Source organism: Pipistrellus kuhlii, unplaced genomic scaffold (assembly GCF_014108245.1).
Source record: "Pipistrellus kuhlii isolate mPipKuh1 unplaced genomic scaffold, mPipKuh1.p scaffold_m20_p_15, whole genome shotgun sequence".
Classification (NCBI taxonomy): Eukaryota; Metazoa; Chordata; class Mammalia; order Chiroptera; family Vespertilionidae; genus Pipistrellus; species Pipistrellus kuhlii.
The window spans coordinates 43421927-43433288 of record NW_023425460.1 but is presented as its reverse complement, the minus strand read 5'-3'; the positions used below and the strand labels follow the sequence as shown (position 1 = coordinate 43433288).

Genomic DNA, 11362 nt, shown 5'->3' with positions numbered 1-11362 from the left:
ACAGAAAAAGCCTTAAATTTAATTTCATATAAATCTTTGATGCAGAAATACATTTTAAAATGTCATTGCAGATTTTTTTCTTTGCCTTTTCCCTTTGCTTTACATCACTTGGTATGTAAACACCTTAAAACCTTGTAAGCCATTTCAAGGTTCCTATAAATTGTAAAATACAAGTGTTTTTTTAAAAGTCTTTGGGTGTTTTTTAAATTAGATATATTTTGCCCGATAATTTTTTAAACAAGATTGCTAAAACATCTTATTTAGACAGTTCATTGTACCAACTTATGATTGGCTCTTTGCTTTGACTAGCGTACAGAGTTGTGACTTTCCTTTTGGTTCCTTTGTTCTGTGTGGGTAGTGTGCCAGGGAGGAAAAGCCTGAACAGAGGCTGGGCTGTGTGAGTGCAGTTTGCAAATGAATTAGCAGGTGGAGAAGATGGAGGTTTGTTCCGGAGGCATTTTTCGGGCTGTGTGGATAAAATCTGCCTCGAACTTTTATCGTAACAGGGATGTAAAAGGGATAAAATCCTCTGTATTTGAATTTTGACAGCTAGGGGGTGCAAATGTTTAGGCAATATATTTGAAATGTTTTGAGGCCTGGACACCAAAATGAGAAAAGCCTTTATAGTTTAGTAAGTTGGAACTAATATCCACAGATGATTATTGAAACTTTTGAAATCTTACAATTAGCTTTGAAATAATGATGGTTTTATAAATTGGTAACCACAATAATTTTGGTATTATTTCCCTTTCTCCCCTATTTAGAAATACAGCCAAATGTTACTATACCTGAAAATTCAGTGTCTGAAGTTCATCTTTGGGCCAATTTTTATAGTCATCTGTTATATTCTTCTATTACAAAACTTACCCTTATTTCTTTTGCTCATGGTGTCTTTGGGGGATGTTATGGAAAAGTTACTTTACATTTTATAAGAGAACACTCAAGTACAAATTATATCAATTATGCCTCCTAATAAAAAATTTCTTGAATATATGTGAAACTTGAACAATTAAAGACTTAAAAATATATTGATAAAAGCCTATTAAATTTGCCTTTTTTGGTCTGCTAGTAAATCAATTAGCTTATTGCGATGACAGCTAAAATATAGCTGCAGTATTTCCTAGTTGTATATTCTATGAATTAATAAAAGTATAAGGACTAATTAATTATATTGCCATAGTAAACACATGACTGAAGTGTCCTTCGACTTAATCAGAAAGAGAACGAGAGTTCATGATCAGCTCAGTTAGTGGAAGTTATTTCATAGTAAGTTTTTTAAATATCCAAACAAAATGCACTACCTTAGAATAAAACTGTCAAGCTAACACCGGCCATAACTAAATGAAATCAGTGCTATTTTCATCCAATTTAAGCCTAAGAATTGTTGCCTTTTCCATGTTCATTAGAAACAGCAGCACAGATTCTTCGGCATGCAATGAAAGTTTATTTTGAGGTTGGTTTTGGTGATGTGTTTTTGACTGCCATCTTTGCTCTAATCCCTACTAGTTATTTCCCCCATGGCATTCCCACTTGGTTTTTATGTCTGCTGGCAGTAACAGGCTAAAACGACTGGCCAACTTAAGCCAAAGCTGTAAACCACAGTTGAAGTTAAGTCTTTCAATAAAGACTACACTCATCATAATAAGTGGCCTTTTCTTGTTGTTTATTATATAATCCAGTTGCCATGAAATAAGCAATTTTCCTGTAATTTGTTAGTGAAGTGTGTGGAATGTATAGACATTCCACTCCCGTTTCTGTGTTCTATGGAAGTGTTAGGAGTCCATTAGCTTTGTTGAATTAAATCTTAATCTCTGGATATAGAGGAGTAGAAATTTGCATGCTTCTAAAAATGTATGCTCTGTTCAATATTAGTACAGTCAAGTCTCAATTTAGAGTCCACAATGATGGAAACCGTTATTTTACATGTCTAGGTGGAACTTTGGTGGTAAAGATTGCATTTAGACAAAAACTGAGAATTTAGTAAGTTATCCGGACACTTCAGCTGGTATGGCCAACTTAAATCTTACCTACAGGCCGAAACCGGTTTGGCTCAGTGGTAGACGGTCGGTCTGTGGACTGAAAGGTCCCAGGTTCGATTCCGGTCAAGGGCATGTACCTTGGTTGCGGGCACATCCCCGGTAGGGGGTGTGCAAGAGGCAACTGGTCGATGTTTCTCATCGACGTTTCTAGCTCGCTCGCTCTCTCCCTTCCTCTCTGTAAAAAAATCAATAAAATATATTTTTTTAAAAAATCTTACCTACTGTAGTCAGCATTTGGGCTTCCACTTAATATATTAACTATTGAATTTTATAAGGAGACTTTGCATTCTAGTATGCATTGAAAGATAAACAATATTTTTACTAGTTTATGTAAGCCTTAAATGGTCTAAATGAGCAGGTTTTCTTCTATTGTATAGTGATAAAATGTCCTACCTAATTGTGTTCAAACAGGTTAATGCGAATTAGAGTGCCATCTATGCTATTTTTAAACAAGAAAATAAAGTAAATAATTATGACTTTTAAGAACTGTATTATTCCCAACTATAGTTAGTGTGGTATCTAAATGCCATATTAATATGAAATACGGGGTACTTAATTGGGTCTGTTTTGAAACTTAAGTGATGGGCTAGAACTAATTCACAAGGTAATTTGTAAATATTTCTTAGGGGCAAAAATGACTTGGTTTTAGAATTGACTAAAGGTGAAGGAAGTTTGATTTATATATAGGAAGCAGAGAGAAGGGGGAATATATATACTGGTATTTGGATTTTTAAAAATCTAAGGCAAAGGAAAGGGGGCACTTATAATAATTTACCCTTCTGTCAACTTAGGCTTTTGTTTGAGGGAAGAGAGGGTAATCCATGTAATATTCATAGTTTGTTTTTTAAACAAGAATGTCAGAGTAACAGCTGATTAAAGGTGTGTATATAATGACTTCCTTAATGTACCAAATCAGTTGTAATACATAAGCTACATTTTTTTACTTTTCCAAATTGCTGCATTAAAAAAAAGTTTATTACTTTATAAAGTAGTTGCCTTTACCTTAGTTTCTTTCTTTCTCTTTTTTTTTTTTTTTTTAAGATTTCTAAAATTGATTTTGAGTGGGAGGGACAGAGAGAGAAACATCTATAGAGCAGAACATGGATCTGCTGCCTCCTATACACCCTGCATTGGGGATCGAGCCTGCAACCCAGGCGTGTGCCCTGACCGGGAATCAAACAGGTGCACAAATGACTGACTGACAGGTTCCTGTGGAAAAGTGATCCATATCTTGAAGTTGGCTTGGTAAAGGAAAGCCAGAATGATTGCATGTTGAAAAACCATCTCTGTGCACATGTTGGTTTTGCAGCTGCGTTTAGCTTTTCTGTGTTTTGACTCTGCTTCGTTCTTGTGAACTGACTGGTTTGCAGAGAGCCTGGTTAGCGGGTCGTACTGCAGAATTGCATTTTTGAGGTAAACCAGACTTGGCTGTATACCATACTTGCCTGCCCAACTATGATGTTTTTGGTTTGTTTGTTTCCTGTTCATACATCTTTCCCCCCAAAATAATGGTTTATCAATGAAGTCCAGCACCTTCTGGGTAAAATGTAGCCATATCCAACTGTCTGTTCTGAGAACGGATACTAATGGTGTATAAATTTCAGCTTTTCAGTCAGTTACTGGTTGAATTATGAGTTGGGACTATTCAAGTCATTAGTTTAATATGATTACCTTTGCTCATAAAAGTAAATATATGTCAGCTAAACAAAATTGAGAATGCCCGTTTAATAAATTTTAGTTTGCTTCGTTTTGAAAAGGACTAAACTTGCAAAAGCATTTTTAGCTAGTTTACTTCAGCTGGGTTACATGTTAGCATATGGCCTGTCTCCTTCTGGGGAGAAGGTCTTGATTCCGAAGTGTTAAAACGGGGACAGACAGTCCTGGGCAGATGAAGTAAACCATGCCTGACAATCAGGGCTTGGATGTTGATATTTAATATATTAGTTTAAGACCACACACATTTTATCAAGACTAGGAGACTTCCTGTTTTTGAAAATAAAATATTACATTTTTATCTTATAGGCCCTGATCATTTTTATTTAATTAAGGTGTGTTTTTACTAGTCTATCTACTTGTATATTAGATGTTGGCCAACAGCTGCTGTTTTAAAATACTGCCTTTGAGCATTTTCAGGAAAATAATGGGATTGGGATATCTGTCAAAATCCACATTTTGTTTATTAAAACCAAGCACCTATTTTTAAAAATGGATGGCCGTTCCCAGGTTGCTTTGCTACTTTTATGTCTTTGGCTATGTCAGTCTCCCTCTCTCGAATGTAAGCTCCATGGGGCAGGGACTTCTTTTTGATAACTGTTCAAACCCTAGGTCTTACATGAATGGTACTTGGCACATGGTAGATGTTCAGTAAATGCTGCCTGCATGAGTGTAATTGAGGAAGTAAAGGTAAATGTGTAGTCTCTCTTGGGAAACAAGAACACCACTTGGTGGTCTACTTGAGTAGAACTTGATTGGAGGCAGCTGGGTGCTTGCTAAGATGCAGATTCTGAGGCTGCACAGTTGTGGTTGAAGGTAATCTGAAACGTCATCAGCAGGGGGTTCCTTTTTTCCTCTTCTGGCTCTTGTCGGGAAGAAAATCCTGTTGATCTGGTCACACATTTTCCAGAAAAACTACTTTTTGGAGTTCGTGATCTCTGTGATTGCTACTCAGTATAGTTTGTCAATTGTCTTTCAAAGGGTCTCTGAGCGCACTGCCTGGGGAACATAGCTGCCCCTGCACAGCGCTCTCAGGAGTGGGTGGTGCTGGCTAGTCTGGGGGGGGGGGGGTATTTTTTAGGAAGAGGGGCTACCAGCAAGGCAGAACTGGGTTCCTGGACAGGCAGCATCTGAGTATAACAGATTTGGAACTAGCCATGGGAAGTGACAGTTAAGACTCTTGAAGTGGCATTTATACTTATGGCACATAGACATCACAGGTCTGTGTGTTTCAGCATCTTTGCTGACTGGTTAGAAGGAAATTTCTTGTTTAAGTGAGAATAAGAATAGAAGGACATTTCTTACTTAAGTGACAGTAAGACAACTTATAAAAGACTTGTAGCAGCAGATAAGCTGAACTGTTGATCTTCCACGGTCTGGTACCCCCGTGTGAGCGCACAATTTACATAGTGTGTTATTTCAAGTGTACTTTCCTATCTGAAGAAGGGTAAATGTTTACTGAAGACCTTATTTTTTCTATGCGCTTAGTTTGGTTGGATCTTAAGTGTGCCCGGAATCTAGTTGTGCTGTCAAATGCAAAAGTTCAATTCAATTAATGTATCTGGAAATTACTTGCATTTACTCTCAAGTATTTATAACCGTTTTCAAATCTATTGTCTCTTTCCAGCAAATGCTTATTAGTAATTTTGACATTAAGTCTGGTGGTGATTTTGTTTGACTTACTAGACTGCAAAAGCAGAAACAACAAAATAATGTCACCGTAGATCTTGTCTTCACCTGCTTCCTATCGTTACCCAAGTCTGAACTACCACCTTCCATCCGAACAAACTACTGCAATCGCTTTCTGCCTGGTCTGTGGAGTTTAGAATGTGACCCAGAAAACCACACATGTGCACAGCCCAGAATGTTCACAAAGTGGACGCATCTGTGTCGTGGCACCAAGACTGGGAAACAGGACCTTGCTGGCAAAGACCTTCATGCTCTTTTCTAGTCTAATCTCCGCTAATCACCCTTTGGTGATTTCTATGACCATAGATTAGTTTGCTTATCTTTAACATAAATAAATGTGGAATTCAGCAGCATACTATACATTTTTATCCAAAAGAAAAAAGATAACCAGAAAATAGTGTTGACGAGGCTATGGAGAAATTAGAACTCTTATGTACTGTTGGTGGGATTGTTAAATGGTGCTATTGTTGTGAAAGACAATATGGAAGTTCTTAAAAGAATTAAAAACAGAATCACCATATGATTCAGCAATTGTACTTGTGGGTGCACACACAAAAGAACTGAAGGCAGATATAGGAAGAGACCCAAACCCATATTTATAGCAGCATTACAATAGCCAAGAGGTAGAAGAACTCCTGCCCACTGACAGATAAACTAAATGTATAGGCATGCAATAGATGATTCAGCCTTTAAAGGAAGGAAATTCTGACACACCTTCAACTTGGATGAACCTTGAAGACATTAAGCGATGTGAAATAAGGCAGTCACAGACAAATGCCAGTGCGGTTATACCTAAAGCAGTCAGATTTCTAAGAGAGTAGAGTAGAGGTCATTAGGGGCTGAGGGAGGTGGAAAGGGGATTGTTTAATGGGCACAGTTTTAGATTTGCAAGATGAAAATGTTCTGGAATCTGTATCACAGCAACGTGAGTACGTACCCTACTGACTGAACACTTAACTGTGGCGAAGATGGCCCTGCCAGGGGCTCCTTTGGGCTCCATCCCTGCAGGGAGAGGTTGCTGGTGCAATTCTTACTTTGATTCCCATCAAGGCACATGCCCAGGTTGCAGACTTGGTCTGTTTCTTCTCCCTCTCTCAAATATCAATAAATTACTTTTAAAAAGTTGGATGGCGAAGATGGTCAATTTTCTGTTGTGTATTTCCAGCACAGTGAGGAATATCATCTTTAACTTATATGTCGCATTGGAAATGAACAAGAGAATCATCTCTGCTTGGGCCTAGATACTATTCCTTTCAGGTGTCACTCCTCCCCAAATTTCATTGCCTTATGGTGATTTTAATCCAGCACATATATATATTTTGGTAATAAAGGTTAACCTTTATTTTTATTATTAGTGACAGAAAATGGCAAAGGCCAATGATGATCATATTAATTTGCTTGGGCTGCCATGACAAAATGGGTGGCTTAGACACTTCTCCAAAGTGGCAAAGACACTTCACATGACCACGAGACATATGGAAAAATGCTCAAAGTCACTCACTGGTCATCAGAGAGATGCAATTTAAAATGACAGTGAGGTATCACTTCACACTTGTTAGAATGGCTATCATTAATCAGTAAATGACAAGTGTTGGTGAGGATGTGGAGAAAAGGGAATCCTAGTACACTGCTGGTGGGAATGCAGACTGGTGCAGCCATTATGGAGCCCGGCTGATGTAGTTCAGATGTTGAGCATTAACCCAGGAACCAATAAGTCACAGGTTCAATTCCTGAGCAGGGCACATGCCTGGCTTGCAGGCTCGATCCCCAGTAGGGAGCAGCTAATTGATGATGTTTCTCATCCATTTTTCTATCTATCTCTCTCCCTTCCTCTCTAAAAATGAACAAAAACATATAAAAAATACAGTATGGAGTTTCCTCAAAAAATTAAATATGGAACTGCCTTTTGACCGAGTGATCCCTAGGTCAAACATCTAAATAGAAATATATCCTAAGAAACCGGAAACACCTATCAGAAAGAATGTATGTGTCCCTGTGTTCATGGAAGCACACTTTACAAAAGCTAAGATCTGGAAACAGCCCACGTGCCCATGAGTAGATGAACGGATAGAAAAGTTGTGGTACATTTACAACATGGACTACTACGCAGCAGTAAAAGAAGGATCTCTTCCCCTGTGAGACAGCATGGAGAGACCTAGAGAGTACTATGCTAAGTGAAATAAGCCAGTCAGAGAAAGACAAGTATCACATGATCTCACTCATATGTGGACTCTAATGAGCAAAATAAACTGATGAAAAAAAATAGATCCAGAGACACAGAAGCATAGAACAGACTGCGGAATCTTAGAGGGAAGGCAGAGGTGGGAAGAGATCAACCAAAGAGCTTGCATGCATAGATGCATAACCCATGGACACAGACAATGGGGTGGAGAAGGCCTGGGGTGGGGGTTGAAGCGGGTTAGAAGGGGACAGAGGGGGGAGAAGGGACACGTGTACTACTTTCAACAATAAAGATGTAATTTTTAAAAAATGGCCGCCTTCTCACCACATCCTCACAGTGTCCTCTGTGCATGCACAGCCCTGGCGTCTTTAATCTGGCATTTTTAATCTAAAGGCCTATAAGTATCAGATACAAAGGAAGAAGCAGATCAGCAACACTGGGAGATCCTACATGCCTGTGAAATGTAGCAGGTTACCTACCGACTGTGTTCCCCAAGGGTCACAGATCCATTTAGCCTATAAAGTTAGGAACTGGGGGTCCGCACTTGGAGAATTTACTGCCATTCCTGTGAAGGCTGAAAAAGCTTTCTGGGGACCCTGACTGATGAAGGTTGGGGGTAGCGGCCACTGAGAGCAGCTGGAAAGACTGAGGTTGATTTTACCTGCATCTATAAGTCCCTTCAAAGTATGGACGGGATCCAGAAGAGCCCTTGATAGCCCATTAGGCAAACGCGTGGGATTGATGTTCCTAAGGGAAGTCTCTTGGCATTTATGCCTGGAAGCATATGGCAGGAAGTACTGCTAATGGATCCTCCCGTCTTCATCAGCAGAGATCCTCTGATGGTCCTGATAACCAGAAATTCCTCTTTAGGGAGACATCTTTGGGCTTCAAACGTTGGAGCTGACGATGGCCAGGTCTCTGGAATGAATGCCTGCTCCAGAGAGATGGGAGTTGTGCAGACTGTCTGCCTCTCCAGTGCATTTGTCCAGCTGCTGTGCCAACCACCTTCCCGGCTTTTCAGTTTGCTTGCAAACTCATTTAAATATGTGTATGTATATATGCATACACATGCCGGCACGTATGTTTATTCATATAAACATGCAGGCATGTACGTTTATTCGTATGTGTATACACACTTTTTTTTACTATAAGTATCTTCAAAATCTGAGTTATGGCTTTGTATATTATTTTAGCTTTTAAAAAAAATGCCTTTATGGTACAAAACTTTGCATGTAATATTCCTTTAACACCTGACAAAAATATCAAACTTGTGAGCTGAGCCAAAGTACGTTTTCTGAGAATTTGGTCAATGTATACCTAGGAAACAAACTTTTAGGAAAGTGTCCACCTGGCTAAAATTCAAGCAAGAATGGAATGCTCTGCAGTCCCTGCATTTTTGTCAGATGATTTTTTAAAATACGTTTACTACCTTTTTTCACATATTTTCTACAACCACAAGTGAAAACACATAAAATAGCTTTTAGGTGTGATGTGAAGTAGAAGGTAGCTGGAAATCAGAAATGGGAACATTTTGATAAATGATCTCTCTTTTCAATATTGCTTTCTATGTCTCAGTTGGGTTTTATGATTTTAAGAAGCATTTTAGAGTTTTGGAGGTTAGTTTTATAAGCATAGATGAATAACCATAAGACTTTTAGTAAAAACCATCAAATTGTTATCATTTTAAATATGAATTAAAAACAATTTAAATTTTTAATTGTTCTGTCTTATACAGTGATTAGTTCACAAAATGTCTATTCTTTTTAATAAATGGTGATGAAAATTTGTAAGTATTATATGATGGTCATAAGTTTTAGTAATGTAACCTATTGCCTTTATAAAGTGAATCTTTTAATCATGTCATATATGACTGCTTTCCAAAGTGGCTGTGCCACTTTCTATTCCCACCAGCAGTGTGCTCTTGGTACGTTGCAGGGATATTGTCTACGTGTTGAGATTTCATGCTGGTGTAGGTCTGTCACTGTGCCCACTACTTGAGCTCTTTCCGTCTGGAGATGTGCTCCTCAATCTGGGCGATTTTCTTGAATTATATCTTTGGTTTCCTCTTCAGTTTTCTCTGTAATGTCTTTCTGGAACACGCAAGTATGACCACATGCTGATAGAATGGATGTGCCTTGCTCAGCAGGAATCGCCATATAATCTAAAAATACATAAAGGTTTCCGTTTTGGGCGTATCTTCACGGATGCAGCATGGCATGGCACAGGATGGAGTGCTATCCCAGGAAGACCACCTGCTGACGACCTGACCCAGGAAACCGAGCACCAGGCCCTGGCCTGTCCTCCCTCACGCTACCTGGGCCTCCAGCTCCTGACCTGCAGCGGAGTAGCTGACCTCGGAAGATCCCTGTGCTGGGATACGGCCTGAATGTGTGACTTGAAATACAAGGTGGGAAAAGCAGGCATCTGCTTGCCTTTCCCAGAGGAAAGTCAGAGTTTAAAGAGAGCAAAACTGATGTAGAAACGAGAGCTTAAATATTTATAGATTAGACCCAGCAGAGATTTTGACCAGTTTCCAACTACCGAATCCCCTGCTCCTGATTTAAAGGTATAAAATTGCAGAAATTTTGCCAAACAGGAAAATACAATGAAAATTAAACTCACCTGTTATCCCATCATCTAGAGATAAAAATGCACGAATACCTCCTCGAAGATGCTGTGGGTGGGATCCAGACCACTGCAATAAAGTGAGTATTGCAATAAAGTGAGTACTGCAATAAAACGAGTCATAATCTTTTTGCTGGTAGAGGGTCTTGCCTTCTATTTGTAAAAAGTTCAACTTCTGTGAGGCACCATAAAGCATAATAAAATGTATGCCTTATTAGTAACAATTGGCATAGTTTCCTACTGTATTTAGTAACATTTGGCATTTTCTCCTCTCCATGATGGAAAATTTTCTCTATATTTGTATCCTGCTTTTTTTTTTTTTCAATGAAAGCTTCATTATATGTATGTTCCTACATCACCAAATATTCTTTACACAGTTCTTACAACTGTTCAATATTCCATCATAGGGATACTAGAGGCCTGTGCACAACATTTGCGTGGGGAGGGGGAGGTCCTCTTAGTCCAGCCTGCACCCTCTCCAATCTGGACCCCTTGGGGGATGTCCAACAGCTGGGGATTGGGACTAAAGTGGCAATTGGACATCCCTCTCACAATCCTGAACCTCTGGCCCCTAATTGTTTACCTGCCTGCCTGCCTGGTCACTCCTAACTGCCCTCCTCTGCTGGCCTGATCACCCTTCACTGCCTCAGTGTGCCAACCTGATTGCCCCTCTGCTCCCCCCCACTGGCCTGGTCACCTCTTACTGCACGCCCAACCCCCTCCCCCCCAGCCTGGTCACCCTGACTGCTCCCACTCTGGCCTGGTTGCCCCCCACAGCCTGCTTGTTCAGTCGTTTGGTCATCCCTCACTAACCCCCCTGCCAGCCTGATCATAGGCAGCCATCTTGTGAGGGTGTGAGGGTTAATTTGCATATTACCTCTTTATTATATAGGATACTACTGTAACTTCGTCATTTCATTAATGGGCATTAATAACTACCATAAATACACTGATAAAAGAAGTGTTGTGATGTTCAACTTTGCACATAAGTCTTTGCATCTTTTCTCTCCTTGGCATAACCATTTGTGGAATTATCCACTGGTCCAATGGGTATATAAACATTCTGAAGGCTCTTACATTTGTTACCAAGAGCGCATCTTGACACTCCAGCCTC

The 11362-nt window shown here is 39.5% G+C and overlaps 2 long non-coding RNA genes across 2 annotated transcripts in view; both read right to left on the bottom strand.

Annotated features, from left to right (window-relative positions):
• LOC123652403 overlaps positions 1–10642 on the bottom strand; it is a 30469-nt gene extending 19827 nt beyond the window's left edge. Inside the window, exon 1 of the long non-coding RNA XR_006741735.1 lies at positions 10246–10642. This is a non-coding gene — a long non-coding RNA (uncharacterized LOC123652403). The remainder of the gene's footprint in view (positions 1–10245) is intronic.
• LOC123652402 lies at positions 1447–2855 on the bottom strand. The gene is made up of 2 exons (XR_006741734.1): positions 2258–2855; positions 1447–2027 (listed from the first exon to the last, which is right to left on the bottom strand). It is a non-coding gene; the product is annotated as an uncharacterized LOC123652402 (long non-coding RNA).
• Positions 10643–11362: the final 720 nt, after the last annotated feature.